At 36.8% G+C, this 18,536-nt stretch overlaps 1 protein-coding gene and 1 pseudogene across 1 annotated transcript in view; both read right to left on the bottom strand.

The window, feature by feature from the left end:
- Positions 1-18,536, bottom strand: part of LOC100939437 (uncharacterized) — a 255,283-nt gene that overhangs the window by 149,369 nt on the left and 87,378 nt on the right. The gene's annotated exons all lie outside the window — the stretch shown is intronic.
- On the bottom strand, positions 4,452-4,538 carry LOC112133312 (small nucleolar RNA U13; annotated as a pseudogene).

Below are 18,536 nucleotides of genomic sequence, written 5' to 3'. Positions count from 1 at the left end.
AGAAGACTAGAAACAAGCCTTCTGAATGATGACAGGCAGTATACTTGTAAGCTGTAAACTAGAGAGGGTCAGGAAGCCACACACAGGAATGCAGACAACAGATTTTTAAAGAGTAATTCACCTGCTATAAGTATAACATCAACACTTCTTTTGAAACGCTGTGTCAACATAAAGAATTTATCTTTTGCTGTTAACATTCAATATCTTTGAAAAACATTTCAGCTTCTTAACAAAAGTGGAAGATTGAACCATTACCACCTCACATAACTGTAGATGCTAAAGCTTAGATGACTTGTCTATTTATTAGGATTTAATAGATTTATCTTTAATGATTATTTTCTCAGCGATCATAAAACTCCAGTCTGTAATTCCATGACTAAATTCATATCTCCAAAAACTCATGGATGGAAAATGTTTTACTTATCACAGCATAGTAAAGATAATGAAATATATGCATTTTTTAGAATTACTTGAAGAAATATCTCATTGAACCAATTCAAGGTTATTAAAATCTCTTGGGTAAGGTATTATGGTACTTCTAAAAGACTATTGCTAAATCAGTCACCAAGATCTGGGAGTTATAATTATTTTTATCATTTATATGAAATTATAATATATGATTATCAGTTCCAGGTATAGTTAAGTCACAACTATCACCAGCCATTTACAATTTATAGGTGCCATAGGTATAGAACCAGTCAAAATATACCTAGGTGCACCAATTGGTCCTATAATTTAATAAGACAGTCTCATCAAGACTTACATGCACCTGCCAAACTGCTGCCTGTGGCAAGAATAAAAGTCAACCAGCAATTCCTATTATCATGTTTTTTTAGGATACTTGTTTTCTTAAGATTACTTAATCCAAAAATATCCCCAGAAAAGGGGAACATACTTTACTGCTTGGTTTTAAAGGTGGGAAAACATGCAGAATCAGAGTTCTATGTACGTGTAAGATATGCCAATAATAATCCAATTATTTCCAATTATTCTCCAAAATGTAAATGGTGAGATGGCAGCTGTGGTTAATAAAAAGAACACTTAGTGTTGGAACCAGAAGACTTGGGTTGTTTTCCACGTGTGTGTAACCTCAGGCAACTCATCCCAGCAGCTCGGCTTTACTGCCTTCCATGGAAATGACAACACTAATGCTTTCTTTACCACAGAAGATGTGGAGGAGGATTCATTGAAATTTATAGCGAAAAACTTATATAAAAGGTACAGCTCAGCTTCAATGAATGATTGTAAATTATTTTAATAAAACCATTATTTTTTCACCTCTCTTCCTAAGGGTTCATTTTCATTCTCCCTTAAATTGGGAGGATATTTGCTTATTTTTCTTTTCACTGTTGCATACAATATAAAGAATAATCAGTTTACCAAAATAATAACTTTGATTTATATAGTGATTCTCTTTAATACTGTCTTACAAATAAGTTAAAAGAAAATTAATACTCAACCAAAGCATGTATATAAGCAGGTTTAAGTGAGAGAATATGTCTTTGATAGTAACAGTTTTAGGGATCCAAAGATCTAAAAGTATGTTGCTGATAAGGATTTGCAAGTAGGTATCAAATTGCATGAGCCAAAGTGTGTTTTATGATGAAGATATTTTCAATACAGAATTAAAAGTGGGAAAAAAGCCAATTTCCTTTTCTGTTATGAAATTGTGTTTTATCTATGTGTTTATATATAAAGATAATAAGAATAGCAAGAACAAATATAAATTTTTTATCATTTCATGATATCTCCATCAGTAGACCTTGCACTTAACTGCATTTCTACAATAGTAATATAAAAAAGTAAAACAAGCCTCCAGGTTGAATGGACTCTTATCTGGTTGATAAATATCTTTATGCACCTGTCTTCTTGCAGGAGTCCTCCTAAACCACAGCTGGACTAAACAAGAAAGGAAATAATCAAATATACTTCATTCAAAAGCATCACAGAGCTCCAACCTTTCATTCTCCTCAAATCAAAATATACCTCTCATCACATTTTTACATAGATATAGATAATAACCTTTTCTTTTATGACATTATCATTATCTGAAATTCTTTTTCTGAACATCAATTATGTAAATGGAAAAACTACTTCCAATAAAAAAAGAGTAACTCTCCTTAGGGAGCTGACAACATAAAGCAATGTTGTTTGTATTAAAAGTACAATTCTAGCTGAGGTTTTATTTTTTAAATACCTAATAATCCAAATTATCACAAAGTTGAATTTACTCCCTGGTGGCATATTAGAAAGCTGTATTCACAAGGACACTAAATAAGTTACTATTAGGTAAATTTCTACTCAGCATAGAGCCAAAAATCTGTTTTTAATCGACTTAATATTCTCTTGTGGCAGGAAAGAAAAAACATAATTGGAACATTTGAAGATTAAAAATTGTATCAGTTGTGTTATTTAATTTAAAAGAAGGTTACAATTTATACATCCATATTTTAAAGCTAATCATGTTACTAGCAATCCTTGATGGAGACATATTTGTCATAATAATTTTGAATCAGAATACTCACAAAAGTCAAGTTTGTATTTTCCAGAAGTAGCAATAGAGTAGGGAAATAATGTTGAATGTATTTTGATGGAGACAGTCAAACATGAGGCTGCATAATTAGATGAAGACACAAACAAAAAACACAAAGACAACGTTTGTTGACTCAAGAGAAGTGGCCCTAAAGTAAAAGGAATTAAGCTTCATGATCAGGAAGTTATTTGTTGTACCGATTTTTTTTTATTCTTTTGGTAAAAATAATTATTTCAGGCATCTGACTAAAACTTTGGGGATGTAATAAGAGTCTCACTTGAGGCTCAAAGGTCATAGTATGGAGGATGTCTGTGAGGTTTATCTTCTAAATCACTAGTTGCTTTCAACATCCAACTGCCATTTCCAGGTTCCAGAATCACCATGTTAATTTCTGCCTTCCCAAGGCCTCTGTTTATCACTGAACTAAGTAAGAACTCCTCAAAATCAGGAGGTCCATAAAATGTAGCGGTAAAGATCCCATGTTTGCCATAGATTTACGTTTCTGTTACACCCCTTATTCATACTGGGAACTTTAAGAAACTAGTTAACGTGATTGAGTTTTTTTGTTTGTTTTGTTTTGTTTTGTTTTCCCTCATTTGGCAGGTGATATCAAATGATCCCAAGTGAGGGTCCTGGAATAATAAAATATAGCCCTGTGACTTAGAGGCCCAGAGGAGTGAATTTCAGGAAGGAAAATATGGTCAACCATATCTAATTCTGAAAAGTGGTCAAGTAAAGTGAGTACCAAAAGATACAGAGATCACTGAAGACATTAAGGGCATTATCAGTCTACCACTTCAGAGAAGGGAGGTTAAAAAAAAAAATCAAAACTCTAGAATGAGATGAGTTGGGGAATACTCAAAATGTGAAGTGCTAGAGATGGTGAATCTCAAAGGAACAAAAACTTTAAAGTAGGATGAGGGAATTGAGAGCACAGAAGTAGCGAATAGAGGTAAAACTCATTGATAACTCCAGATCTAGACTGTGAGATAAACAGCATTTGGAGGAATAAGCAGTTCACTTGAAAGGACTACAGAGGAATTAGTTTCCTCAGGGAGAACTAGGATTGAGCTATGGCAAGGAGAGGGAAAACATCCTACAGTCAAGTTAATATGTAAGAGAGATTACTGAAGAATTAAAGCTCTGTAGAAAAGTTCAGGAGTGAGAGAAGGATGGAGATCTAGGTCAAGACAAGAAGCACAGAGCAAGCATTATGATCTTGACAGGTCCACAGAAGGTGGACGGAGAGATCCGAAGACATATCTTGGCCTGGACCATTATGTTGGAAACACAAGGCAGGCCCTGGGACTAATGAATGAGCTTTTTGTCTCACTTGACCTTGTTTTATGTCACATTGGGGCATGATATGGTTCTGCTGTGTCCTCACCCAAATCTCATCTTGAATTGAAGGTCCCATAATCCACACGTTTATGGGAGGGACCTCATGGGAGGTAATTGAATTATGGGGGTAGGTTTTTCCCATGCTGTTCTCATGAAAGTCAATAAGTCTCACGAGATCTGATGGTTTTATAAGGGCAGTTCCCCTGCACATGCTCTCTTGCCTGCTACCATGTAAAATGTGCCTTTGCTCCTCCTTTGCCTCTGCCATGATTGTGAGGCCTCCTCAGCCAAGTGGAACTGTGAGTCCATTAAACCTCTTTTTCTTTATAAATTACCCAGTCTCAGGTATTTCTTCATAGCAGTATGAAAGTGGACTAATATAGGGCATCTTCATATCAAATCATTATGAAGATCTTTGTGAAAAGGGGTTCTTGCCAAATATTATCTTTAGCCTTTATTTAGCTGCTGGGGTGTCCACTGCGGTACCCTAGAGATGTAACCACATTTTGTTTTCTGTGTTGCTTTTAGCAAGAATGGTATCTTGGAGTTCTTCAGATTTTTAATAGTCTTTTTACCCCATCAGGCTGGTAACATGTCCAGGGGAGGCACATCTAACACATGTGTGTGAACACCCAATCATAACACTTACAAATTACAGAATGAACTTCTCAGCTTCCTTCTGTGAGAGTATCCTACCTGTGAAGCATAAACTTTTCTCAATCTCCCAGAAAGAAGTTGCATTGCTTTAATGTTTTTAAGTTTTAATTAATCCTTATCCCCAGGGAAGATGATGTTATTTTTGTTTCTCTAAGGTAGTTTTTCTCAAAATTTAGTCCTCAGACAATATGTATCAAATTCTTCTAGGAAACTAATTAAAATACACATTCCTGAGCTTCACCTTAGACTCTCTGAATCACAATTTCTTATTAAAAAATCTGAAAATCTGCTTTTGTAATCCTCTTTGCATAACGTTGGAGAAATAATTTTTAAAACTCTGGGTCCTTCTTACAGACAGTTATAACAAATCTAAGAAAAGGAGTTGAAAGAACCCTGAGAGTGTGTATGTGTGATTCCCTGGGGTTCAGAAGCTTGTATTACAACTTCTTGTATTACAAGCTTCTGAACCCCAGGGAATCACACATACACACTCTCAGTGTGTCCGGAATTTATTCCTTCCAGTGGGTTCTTGGTCTCGCTGACTTCAAGAATGAAGCCGCGGACACTCACAGTGAGTGTTACAGTTCTTAAAGATGGTGTGTCCAGAATTTGTTCCTTCAGATGTTCAGATGTGTCCAGAGTTTCTTCCTTCTGGTGGGTTCATGGTCTCACTGACTTCAGGAGCAAAGTCACAGACCTTTGCAGTGAGTGTTACAGCTCTTGAAGGTGGCATGTCCAGAGTTGTTTGTTCCTTCCAGTGGGTTCGTGGTCTCACTGACTTCTGTAATGAAGCTGCAGACCCTCACAGTGAGTGTTACAGCTCATAAAGGTAGTGTGGACCCAAAGAGTGAGCAGCAGCAAGATTTATTGTGAAGAGCTAAAGAACAAAGCTTCCAGGGCATGGAAGGGGACCCCAGCTGGTTTCCACTGCTGGCTCAGGTGGCCAGCTTTTATTCCGTTATTTGGCCCTGCCCATGTCCTGCTGATTGGTCCATTTTACGGAGTGCTGATTGGTCCATTTACAATCCTTTAGATAGACACAGAGTGCTGATTGCCGCGTTTTTACAGAGTGCTGATTGGTGCGTTTACAATCCTTTAGCTAGACACAGAGTGCTGATTGGTGTGTTTTTACCGAGTGCTGATTGGTGTGTTTACAATCCTTTAGCTAGACACAGAGTGCTGATTGGTGCATTTACAATCCTTTAGCTAGACACAGAGTGCTGATTTGTGTGTTGTTACAGAGTGCTCATTGGTGCATTTACAATCCTCTAGCTAGACAGAAAAGTTCTCCAAGTCCCCACTCGGCCCAGGACCCAGGAAGTCCAGCTGGCTTCTCCTCTCATCAGGACTGAAGAGAGTGTACATGTGTGGGTTTTCAAATGCACAGATGTGAGATAATCTGGTTCTAGCATAGGGTCACTAGAGAAGTAAGGCCTATTCACCACTTAATCTGTGGCACAAAAACTATGCCTGTAATCCCAGCACCTTGGGAGGCCAAGGTGGGTGGATCACTTGAGGTCAGGAGTTCAAGACCAACCTGGCCAACATGGTGAAACCCCTCTCTACTAAAATAATACAAAAATTAGCCAGGTATGGTGGTGAGTGCTTATAATCTCAGCTACTCAGGAGGCTGAGGCAGGAGAATCAATTGAACCCAGGAGGCAGAGGTTGCAGTGAGCCAAGATTAGACCACTGCACTCCAGCCTGAGTGACAGAGAGAGACTCTGTCTCAAAAAAAAAAAAAAAAAAAAAAAAAAAAAAGTGAAAAGAAAGAAAGAAAAGAAAAAGAAAAAAAATACTTGGTACACAGGACACCCTCAATAAATAGTCGTTAAATAAATGGATTATTATAACTGCATTCTCATTAAGATTCATTTTACTTATGTTTTTCTCACCCTGACTACACCCCCAATTAGAATGTACACACAGAAGCCTGCCTTTTTCGTTTTTTATCCTCAATAACGAATAATTTCATACACATGAAAATCATTAAGACTAGAAACACTTATAAATATTAAAATGTGGCAAACGAAATGGAGATTTGCTAAGCATCAGGGAGGGTCTAGTTATTTGATTAATAGCTGAAATTTTCAAAGGTTTCTAATCATGAGAGCCATTTTAGTGGCTAAACATCTTAAAAATTAAAAGAAAATCTCTTCAAAGAAGCTAAAAATGTAGAGAAAAAAATCTATTTAATCTGATTATTTTCTTCACATAAAGAAATTGACACACAAAGAATATGACTTCTTGGCAAATATTTAATTTTGCTGACCTTCCTCTCAGCACGATTTCTTTCATCAATCCTGGTAGTGCCCACATCCTTGAGAGGGATCCGGCCAACACCCTGGCCCCTGAGTTTCTTGACTTATCTGCAGATAACTTTTTTCCTTCGGTCTTAACTCAGCCACCAAATGCCCTGCTCATATCTTTAACAATAACTAAATTTTAGCATTATCAATAACTCAACTAGGTTAAAAAAAATCCCAATTTCAGGCATGCAATTATTGAATGAGTGCCTCTTATGTGTTCAGTTATGAAAGGAACACAAACACCCAGACTTTTACTATTACAACTTTCCTGATGTTAGTTCAGCCCTCGTTTACATTGTCCATACCTCCCTCCTGAAATTATTTTACTTCCTAAACCATTCAGATGTAATGGTCTAGTGAACACTACAATTACTCCCTAACATGCAGCTTCAACTTTTTCTGCCTCTCTCCCCACCTATCATTTTCACCTGGCAGCACCCCAGGTCTGGTTAAATCCAGTTCTCTTTCTCCTTTGTGCCATCACCCATGCAGCCAAATGTGATTACAGAAAACCAAGGACTCACACTGGCTTTTAACACAGATTTAAGTAAAAAAGTACCAAGTGAGCCTCCAGCACTACTCAGCCATCTTGTGCTAGTTTCTCTGATCAATTTTCTCTCCTCTTCTCCAAGATGATTATTTCATAGTTTTTCTTTCTTCCCAAACCTACCATACCTGTTCTCTCTTCTCTTTTTCTACTTTTTTTTTGTATATTTTCACTGTATCTTCACTTACGTTCTTTGCTTTCCTTGGAATAATATGGGATAGAATTTCTTGATTCCTATCTAAATTCAACCCATCATTTTTAGTCTTACCCCCTCCCATCTAAACAACTAATTTGTTCCTACAACTTTTTCTCCCATGTTATTAACTTTTCTTTCCTGCTAAAATACTATCAACATCCAAGTATCTCCCATGTAAAAAATATATATATATTTGGCCTCCTAACTTGCTGCAGACGCTGCTGAAGCCTGATTTCATTTATGTTAATAGGAATACTCCTCAAAAAAAACAGTTGAAACCAGCAGTCTGCATGGCCTCACATCCCACTCTCCCCTTAACCCACCCCAACCAGATTTCCATAAGTACCAGTCTACTGAAATGGACCTTGTCAAGCCCAGTGACCTTCATTAGGCAATCACTTGACACAGCCTCTACTCCTTCTTAGAGTATTTTCTACATGAATCTGGTTTTCTGCCTAAAACACTGACTTCTCATTTTTAATCTTCTGGACTGACTCCTTCCCTTTTTGGAATCTTTAAATGTCGAAATACTCTGAGGTTCAGTGCCTAGTCCTCTCTCCTTTCATTCCCAGTTTATCTCTTTGAATCCTACATTTAAAAATATCATTTCAATACATATTTGATGAATGAATGCATGAACAGATTAATATGAAATGATGGTAAAATTAATCAAAGAGCCACTTGTGTGTCTTTGCCGTAGGTTAAGATCTTAGAAGGAAAGGCTAGTTTAAGACGTTCTGGATGAATAATTCAGAGATAGGCGTTAGAAACTTAGGAGTCAAATGATCACATACATATAATCTTGATTCCCAAGTTTTAAATCATCTCTATCCATAGATGAAACTGTCTACTTGACATCTCTACTTGGAAGCATAGCAGACATCTCCAGCTTATCAAGTTTAAAATAGAACTTTGCTGCCATGTCTTTTCTTCACTATATAATATTAAAAAATAAAGTAAACCTGACTCATCTGCGTACTTCCCCATCTTTTGTTAACTTAAAAATATGCAATTTATAAATTTAGAAAAGGAGAAGAGAAGACTTTATTTCTTATAAAGGGCTACAGCCAGCAGGGTGACCATGCTGAGAAGCAGAGCCTCCAGCCAGAAACCGCAGATACTTGGAGAGGGGGGAAAAGGGAACAGAAATTTATGCTGAGCAGGGTGGCCAAATATGCATATTCAGCAAGCTATAGAAGTCATGAATATTTATGAAAGGGAAAACATACGCAAGTGCTTTTGAGCCTCATGCTTCATGTTCAAATAATGGTTATGATCTCAGGGTGAAGTTTTTGGCTCTCTGAAGTGAAAAGACGAAGCAGAGAACATCAAGACCTTTCCTATGCATGCTCCCTTTACTAGCCAGAACCAGTCCATGGTCAGTGGCTTCTTATCAGGCAAGAAGAGGGGAGCAGCATCGGAGATTGGTTGAGATCAGTGGTGGAGTCTTTTGACAGGGCCGGTTTCTGTTGAGCTCTTAGGGAGGAAAGCCTAATCATGGGTAGCAAGGGGAGGATAGTCTGACCCCACCATGCTATCATGGCCGAGAACTCAGTTTTCAAGGATACTCTGGGGTCCCCTTCTCCAAAAAATGACTCATTCAGTCAGTTGGGCAGGGCTTAGAATTGAATTTTAGTCTACAATAATAAAGACATTACCATTTAATAAGGGAAACTGTCCATAAAATATTGTTTTCCCTCCCATCCCAAATTAAGTATTTCTGTTAGCTCTGAGCACTTTTCACAACTACAGCTTCGGTGTGACAACCTCTCACCTTAATCTGAAGCATTTTCAACTATCTTTTGGACCACTTACATAGACTCATTAGTCGACTTCCTCCTCAAATGCTTGCCTTCTCATCATCTGTTCTTCAGACAGTCACAAAGATCTCTTAAATATATAGACCACATCACTGTTCTGCTCAAAATCTTCAAAATATTCCCATCACTTGCAAAACAATGTCCAAAATTCTTACCAAGTTAGAGAAAACTGTACTGTTCTGAGTTCTGTCCACATTTTTTCCATGTATTGTAACAAACCCATGATCATTATCATTTCAGCCATATTGGCTTTTTCACTGTTCCCCAAACACACCAGGTTCATTTCTACCTTCTACTTTACACACACGGCTTCTTCTGTTTGATACTACATTTCCTCCTTAATGTCACCTCTTCAGAGAAACATTCTAAGACTAGCCTATCTAAAATACTTTCCCATGGCTACTGTCTATTACCCTGCTTTATATCATATTTACGTATCATTTTTATATCACTACCTATATCAAAATTGGCTTCATTGTTATTACCTATTTTTTCACAGACTGTAAATTCAATAAAGGTAAGGACTTGTTCACAGCTATGTCCCCAGTGTCTAAATTAGTGCTTGGCATAGAGGATATTTTCAATCAATACTATCGAAAGGAACATTGACACAACTTAGGGTTTATTTCAGGCATCTTCAAAGAGTCCTGGGTGGCAAAATTTAAATATGTAGCCTGGCTAATCTTTAATTCTAAACCACTTAAGGTTAAGGCTTTAGGGTTAGACTTAAGAACATGGATTGATCTCTTATATCAAGCTTGACACATTTCTGATACTGTAGATAAATAATCCTGAGGTGTTTAATATGTTTTATAGATCAATGTCTACTCTACAAATGAGCTATTGGCTGTTTATATGACCACGCCTTGTCAGGCAGTAAATCAGTAACTTACAAACACTTTTGCCCCTCTTCCACACACAAAAATATATTTTACCATTATGATATGGTAAAATGATATTTTGTCATTACAACACAATTTATGCATGAATTTGCATAAACACACATAATTGAAAGTTTACTAAACATTTCTTATTCTATGTGTAATATATTTCTGCATTTTCTACTGTATTTTTATCTATTCTAATTTCATATTTCATTTTTAAAATTACCTTCCAACATAATAAAGTAATTGTATGATGCATAAATGATTTCAAAATCATATTTTATAAATCACTGTAGTAGGTATATATAATAGGAAAGGCATATTTGTTTTTAAAGGGAGCAAACAATACCAAGAAAATAAATTTCATCTGAGAATCTAAAGAAAGAATTCTACATGTGAACCTCTCTGCATCTCCACCATCCTAAATCTTTTACATAAGTAAATAACAAAGGATGATGCGTTATATGTCTGTGGTTATGTCAAGCTTTCAAGTCCAGGTTTTGTTTGGTGAACTTACACATAAATTCAGGTCAAGGAATCACAGAATCCAATATGCTCAGGCTTTTTAGCTCATTACTTACCATTTAATTACCACTGAATAATATATAAACACTTTACATCTTTATTTTGTTCCACATTTCTAAGAAACAAAGCAATGGAAACAATGTTTTCAACTGTAGGGCAAGGACAAGGCATAGGCTTGACTGTTGGATGAAGCCTCCTCTGGCTTTTTTGGTGGCTCTGAGTGGGAAGCATTCTCTGCAAAAACCTATGCAGTGTTTTAGGGACCATAAGCACAAAATCCACAGGCCTTGAAAGTTGAACTGCTGAAGTCAAAACAATCATCATCAGGACTTGCCTGAAGCATCTACTTTTTTAAGAAACCTAATGACAAAAATTATTTTAAAATCTGAAAAGGCATATCCCCACAAATATTGACAGTACAGAGATAATTGAGATACAGAAAAAAAAAACAAAAACGTTTTTTGGTTCTAGAATAAGCTGTTGGGGAAGAGGTCAAGTGTTGGAGAGAAGTCACACTATTTCTTTTTAAATCAAATTCATTGTATGTTTGTAGAGCCAGATAGACCTTTCATCCAGCAACAAAGAATCATTTCGAAGGGCTATGTGTATTCATCTCTGAGAGACAGTCACTGACCCACGATGATAATCTCAAGATTTAGTAGGGGAAAAATGAGCTTCCTCAACATGTTTATCAATATATTATGAGTTGTGTCACTAGGATTATTATTTTATAAATTGGCAAGTTGTTACAATTTGGTAAATATGAAATAATTTTCAGAAATTAAAATTTTTACTGTCATATTCTTTTGTCTGTTTTAAAAAGTAGAAGGTAGCATACATATAAAAACAATGGAAGAATATATGTTTAAATGGTAAAATAAGACAAAACATGTAATGAGCCCACAAAACCACAAATGCAGTCATAGATACATGTACAGTAAATATGATTACACAAAGTATACTGGGATTTTAATGAATATAGATTTACATTTTTGGACATTATGAAAATGACTCAGTAAAATTAGAAAACATTTCAGTTGTCACCAAAAGCCATCACCCGTACAGATCAATCGGCAAACAAAACCAAATAAACATCTATTTCTTTAGCTACACTCAAGCAGCGAATTATCCCATGGACAGTTACATAGGGAACAGACAGACAATCTCACCATAAACATTTTCACAAAAGATTTCAAACAGCAACAAAAACAAAACACTTCTTTCAGCTAGCCCTTCTGGTGATGGACTGTGTACGTATTCATGACTGCATTTGTGTTTTTGTGGGCCCATTCTATAAACTTTGTTCTATTTTACTATTTATAAATGATCCTCTATAAAAACAGAGAAAAAAAAGTATCAAGTGGCTCAGGTGCTTCAGTTTCCAGCAATTTATATATTGATTTACATCTTTTAAAAATTTGATAGAGTTTTCTATATATTAGATTATTGCACCCAAATATGCAGTCTTGAAATTTAACACCCAATTTGACTGATAATCTAATCTGCTAAACAATGACCTTGGTAATACTCCAGAAAACAAATTGATATTACGTAAAACTTTGGGCCTCAGAGTTAAAGAGATAAGGCTTTTATGGATTTCCTTAAATTGGTTTTACCTGATGATGAAACAAAAGCTATATGAGACCACAGAAGATGACTCTCATCTAAATGACATCAGGAAGACCCCTTTCTCCTTACTCACTGATTGATGCCTAAAAATTCCAAATTTATACCATTTTCTTGGATTCACTTATTTTTAATTCCAGGTAAATCTCAGATGATTAACCCTTTCAGATGGTATTTGACATTAAGCCTTATGTGATTTTTTGACCTTCTCCTGAAAGAAAATTGAATTAGGGGAGGAGAATGGACCATAAGGTCCTCTATGTCCTGAGAGGAACGTAAAAGAAGTTCTTCTAAGTGTTCAAATGGAAAGTCTGCATATTCACCATGAAATCCAGTGCTTGGCGATTTTGCTGAGAATTCCCTAGGTAAAATTTTGAATTCTTGAGGAAATTAAAAGATTTTAAAATCTCAAAGAATTTTTTAAATCTTTTGAAGTTCAATATGACATAATTCAGAAGGATGAGATGTACCTCCACTGTGGTACATAGTTGCAACACTCCTTTCCACTAACTGTTATACAGTGGAATGAATGTGATACATCTGTTTTTCCAAAAGTAAACTTCTTAGAGAATCAGGCAGGGACAAATGTCAAGAAGACATAATCAAGTGTATTGTGGATTATGCTTATCTCTGACTTTTATTGTGTTTGGGAAGAGGAACTTCTGTTAGAATAACACATCTGTTCTTCCTGCCCCAATTGTTGTTTGTTTGTTTGTTTTTGGAGATAGAGTCTCGCTCTGTCGCCCAGGTTTGAGTGCAGTGGCTCGATCTCGGTTCACTGCAACTTCCACCTCCCAGGTTCAAGCGATTCTCCTGCCTCAGCCTCCTGAGTAGCTGGGACTACAGGCACGTGCCACCACGCCCAGCTAATTTTTTGTATTTTAGTAGAGACGGGGTTTTACCGTGTTGCCCAGGCTGGTCTCGAACTCCCGAGCTCAGGCTCCACCCGCCTCGACATCCCAAAATGCCAGGATTAGGGGTGTGAGCCACCACCCCGGCCCATGAGAGAACATATCACACTTGTTTTGGAGTGTTATTAGGGTCATTTGTTAGCTAATTAGATACATAATGTAACTCATCCTCTTTCATTTGGGATAGCTCTACTTATGGCAACACCTGCCCCATACAGCTATGTCATGGCTGTTCCTAAGGCTTTGCATCTAGGGTAAGGAGGAGTCCTGACATGTTCCAAGCCCCATCTGAGGCGAGAGGGGCAATTCCCTGTATTACCATGGTTATGTACTAGGTAGCCCATTAATTCCAAATACACGGGGATCATCTTCCAACCCAGACTTTATCTGCAACATAGCAATTTGCTGGATTCTTGTCCATTTCTTAGTTGATCCAAATTTCGGTGGAAAATATGAGTGTCAAACCCACACTGAGACTCTTTAGTATTTGACAATGAGTGGAATTTGGGATTGAAATAACCAACAGAGATGCTTTTGATGGTTCCAGGATTGGTCACTATAGACATTAGTTTTAGCAGCAGGATCCTGAGGCATTTGAACTTGCAGTCATTGAAGCATGAGGCAGTCTGCTCCAAGATAAAAGCCTGTGTTTTTACAGGTGAATGGTTGTTCCATGTCAGCAGGCACGAAGGTTTTGCCACCTAACAAGAGGTGGACTAGCAACCCACACACAAGCCAGTTTTACATAACCTATTCTATAGCAGATCTTGAAATGCATGGACTAAGCGTCATTAAAAAGTGGCACATTCAGTAAAATTGCACTTAAAGAGACATTTTGGTCCCATTAAAAGGTCTCCATGAAAGGAAGACAATGATAGTGCTTACTTTACTGTGGTTTTTCTCCTGGGCAACTTCTGGAGGGCTAATAGAACAAAGCTATTTAAATAACAGAATCTGGAAAGAAAACAGTCGAGTTCAAATTCCAGTGCTGCCATTTTGAACTGTGAAATTATTATTAGAACTTTTCTATTTTATTTTCCTCATCTATGAAATAAAATGATAATATTAAATATCTCCTAGGATTGCTTTAGGTGAAACCAGTTAGCTACATACGCACTCTGACAAATAGGAAGCCTTCAGTAAGTGCAAGCTATTACTATTTTATTTACCCTAGAGAGGAAAAGTTCTAGTTTAAACCCTTCATGTTAAGAAAAACTATACAGTTCTATAATTACATAGAACCTCTGCCACATTCTTGAAGACATTCAGAATTATCTTCAAGGCCACTAGACAGCAACATTGAAGGACAAACTCTGAATTCAAGTAGAACGTCCTTTAGCCACTATCTTCTACATGCTCTTGCGTTAGCTTTCAATTTGCTAATTCTGTAAATTATGTTCCTGAGCTAAGATCTCAGGACCCAAACTATGTATTAATCCAAAGAAAAGCAATGGTCTTCTTAATGGGATAGAAAGAAATAGGAAGTATCTAATACTAGTTAGGTCATAGATACATCTGAAAGAACAATCCTCCTATGGTTACAGAAAAGCAAAACCCAGACAAAATAAGTTTATATAGTCTTATGGAGACAGTAAAAGGTAGAAGATGAAAATAAGCCTTGGTGCACTAAATTCCAGAGGAAAAAAATCTCTTCATAAGGAAACAGAGAACCAAGAAAGATTCCACACCTGGGAGATTGTGTGACTATCTGAAAATGGATGTACCAGACTGAGATAACAGTAATAATATGAAATCAATCAAGCTTAGAAGATAGTGTGGGATGGCAAGATAAACTGGAATCAGAAGAAATGTAAATCCAAAAATAAAACATTCAGTATAGCAAGAAATACACACACACAGACACACAGAGCTAAAATTATGACTAGAAAGCATCAGTGGAAAAGAAATGGTGAATAAATTATGTCACAGACATTCTCACAGTGGTTGAATCTCAGGGCCATATCAGAATAAAACCCGAAAATATCTAAAATAGTAGTCAACCCATCCCAGCTTAAATATTTGCACATTTTTAAATGTGAAAGCTTGGGAGAGTGGAATTGAGACTACTCACAGGTGAATTCACCTAATTAAAGGTACAGATGAGGCCTATTCTACTTACCATAAATGCCAGACAATATATAGAAAAAAAGAGTTGTAGTCTCTGGGAAAATGAAAAAATGAGACAAAAATATTACACTTATTATTTTATATGTAATATCTGGATTCTTTAAATTGAGTTATGCAGAAAAGCAGAACAATATGTCTCATAATGAAAGAAAAAGCAGTCAATAGAAGCACAATTATAGACGACAAAACTATTGGAATTAGCAGATAAAAACTTTTAATACTATAATTTTTTTAAAGAATTTACAGAAAAAGATATAAAAGGGTAAGGAGACAGCTTATTTCAGAAAAGAAATAAAAGAACCAGAAGAACTTTCTAGAAACAAAAAACACAATTTGTGAATAAAACTACATTGGATAAATTTCAACAAATTAGACATGGCAGAAACAAGGATAAATTAATTTGATAACAGGTTAATAAAATTATGTCCATTTAATCAGAGAAAAAAGTTTGAAAAACATGAATTAAACATTTACTACCTGTGAGAAAATATCATCTAATATTTAGTCCTAGAATGATATTTCATTCTAGGGTGATATTTCTTATTTATAAAAAAAGTTTGGAAAATATGGTAAAATTGTTATCAATCTGAAGAAAACATGAAGCCACGTAGTAAGGAGCATAAATGGTCCCAAAAAGGCCATAAATAAAAATAAAAGCACAAACAGAGATCACTATTAAAGTGTTGGAAATGGAAGATAAACAGATACTTTAAAGCAGTGAAATAAGACACAATACACACGGTGGAACAAGGAAAATGATGGCTGACTTCTTATCCAAAAACAATCACAGCGGCCGGGCACCGTGGCTCACCCCTGTAATCCCAGCACTTTGGGAGGTTGAGGCGGGCAGATCACTAGTGAAATTATCATGCAACAGTGAACACAAACGAAAGCAGAGAAAAAATGTGAACCATCGAAACACTACAAAGTGATACATAAAATGGCTACACCTGGAAATTCATATCAACAAAAAAGAATAGTGTCAGAAGTGATGACATATGGATATTAAAAAAAAACTGCATCCTTCTACTTAGTTAAATACCACTGAGTATTTTATTTTATTTATTTATTTATTTGAGACTGAGTCTTGCTCTGTCGCCCAGGCTGGAGTACAGTGGCGCACCTTGGCTCACAGCAACCTCTGCCTCCTGGGTTCAAGCGATTCTCCTGCCTCAGCCTCTGGAGTAGCTGGGACTACAGGCGTCTGCTACCATGCCAAGCTAATGTTTGTATTTTTAGTAGACATGGGGTTTCACCATGTTGGACAGGCTAGTCTTGAACTCCTAACCTCAGGTGATCCACCCACCTTGGGCTCCCAAAGTACTGGGATTACAGGCATGAGCCACCACGCCTGGCCACCATTGGGCCTTTAAAGCAAAAAATAATAGCAAAGATTGTGAGTCTTATAACATATATAGAAGTAAATCTATGATAAAACAAAGGACTGAAAAATTTTACTTCTATAATTTATTGAATTTTAAATGATGGAAAATCAATTAAAAGACTGACATATTGAAACAGTAGAGCAACTATTAAGAAGTAAAGCAAGGACTTTTTTTTTTTTTAAATGGAGTCCTCCTCTGCGCCCAGGCTGGAGTACAGTGTCACAATCTTGGCTTACTGCAACCTCTGCCTCCTGGGTTCAAGCGATTCTCCTGCCTCAGCCTCCTGAATAGCTGGGATTACAGGTGCCCACCACCATGCCCAGCTAATTTTTTTGTATTTTTAGTAGAGACAGGGTTTCCCCATGTTGGCCAGGCTGCTCTCCAACTCCTGACCTCAAGTGATCCGCCTGCCTTGGCCTCCCCAAGTGCTGGGATTACAGGCGTGACTTACCACACCCGGCCACAAGACATATTTCTGAAGACCAATTTGAGACAAACTAAAATACTAAAAAGAAAAAAAGAAAAGAAATATTAATTAATATCAAAGAAGGTAGGAAATAAGGAATAAATGAACAAATAAGAAATGTAATAATCTGGCCAGTTGTGGTGGCCCACACTTGTAATCTCAGCACTTTGGGAGGCCAAAGCTGGAGGATCACTTGAGGCAAGGAGTTTGAGACCAGCCTGGACAACAGAGTGAGACTCCATCTCTAAAAAACTTTTTAAATGAGCTGAGCATGGTGACGCATGCCTGTGGTTCCAGCTACTCGGGAGGTTGAGATGGAAGGATTGCTTGATCCTGGGAGGTTGAGGCTGCAGTGAGCCCCTGAACTCCAACCTGAGCTACAGAGTAAGACTCTCTTGATGTAAGATGTTTACCCATTCATATGAATAATTACATTCAACGTGAATAGGCTAAACATTTTAAGAGATTTCTAGGTTGTTTGAAAAGATCCACTGATACACTGCTTACAGAATATTAAAGCCTTATATATAAAGTACTTATATGTGTATGCATGTAGATACAGTATATCTTTGATAAAATATAACAGGAACATAATGATATCAAGGATTCAAAGGTAGGAGACATGTTTTTACTAGACATGAAGAAGGATATTTCGAAAAGATAAAAATATCAATATCAAAAAAACAAATCCTACAGCCGGGTGCAGTGGCTCCCACCTGTAATCCCAGCACTTTGGGAAGCCGAGGCAGGTGGATCACCTGAGCTCAGTAGTTCAAGACCAGCCTGTCCAACATGGTGAAACCCTGACTCTAATAGAAATACAAAAATTAGCCAAGCATAGTGGCAGGCACCTGTAGTCCTAGCTACTCGGGAGGCGGAAGCGGGAGAATCACTTGAACCCAGGAGGCAGAGGTTGCAGTGAGCCAAGATCACACAACTGCACTGCAGCCTAAAGGGAGCGAGGCTCCATCTCAAAAAAAAAAAAAAAAAGGAATTCTAAATATTCACGCTACTATAACAAGGTTTTTAATAAGAGATTTAAGAGACAGACAGACTCACGGAATTCTAGATTTTAAGATTCCACTCACAAGATTTAAAAAGGATGTAGAAGATTTGAATAATATTCTTAGCAACCTAACCTACTGACTTTTATTGAACTGTATAATCATAATTGCAGAATACACTTATGAAGTACACATGGTACATTCA

The sequence above is a fragment of the Pongo abelii genome, chromosome 3 (genome assembly GCF_028885655.2).
Source record: "Pongo abelii isolate AG06213 chromosome 3, NHGRI_mPonAbe1-v2.0_pri, whole genome shotgun sequence".
NCBI classification, from domain to species: Eukaryota; Metazoa; Chordata; class Mammalia; order Primates; family Hominidae; genus Pongo; species Pongo abelii.
The sequence above is the reverse complement of the archived record's forward strand: the minus strand, read 5'-3'. Positions and strand labels throughout refer to the sequence as shown.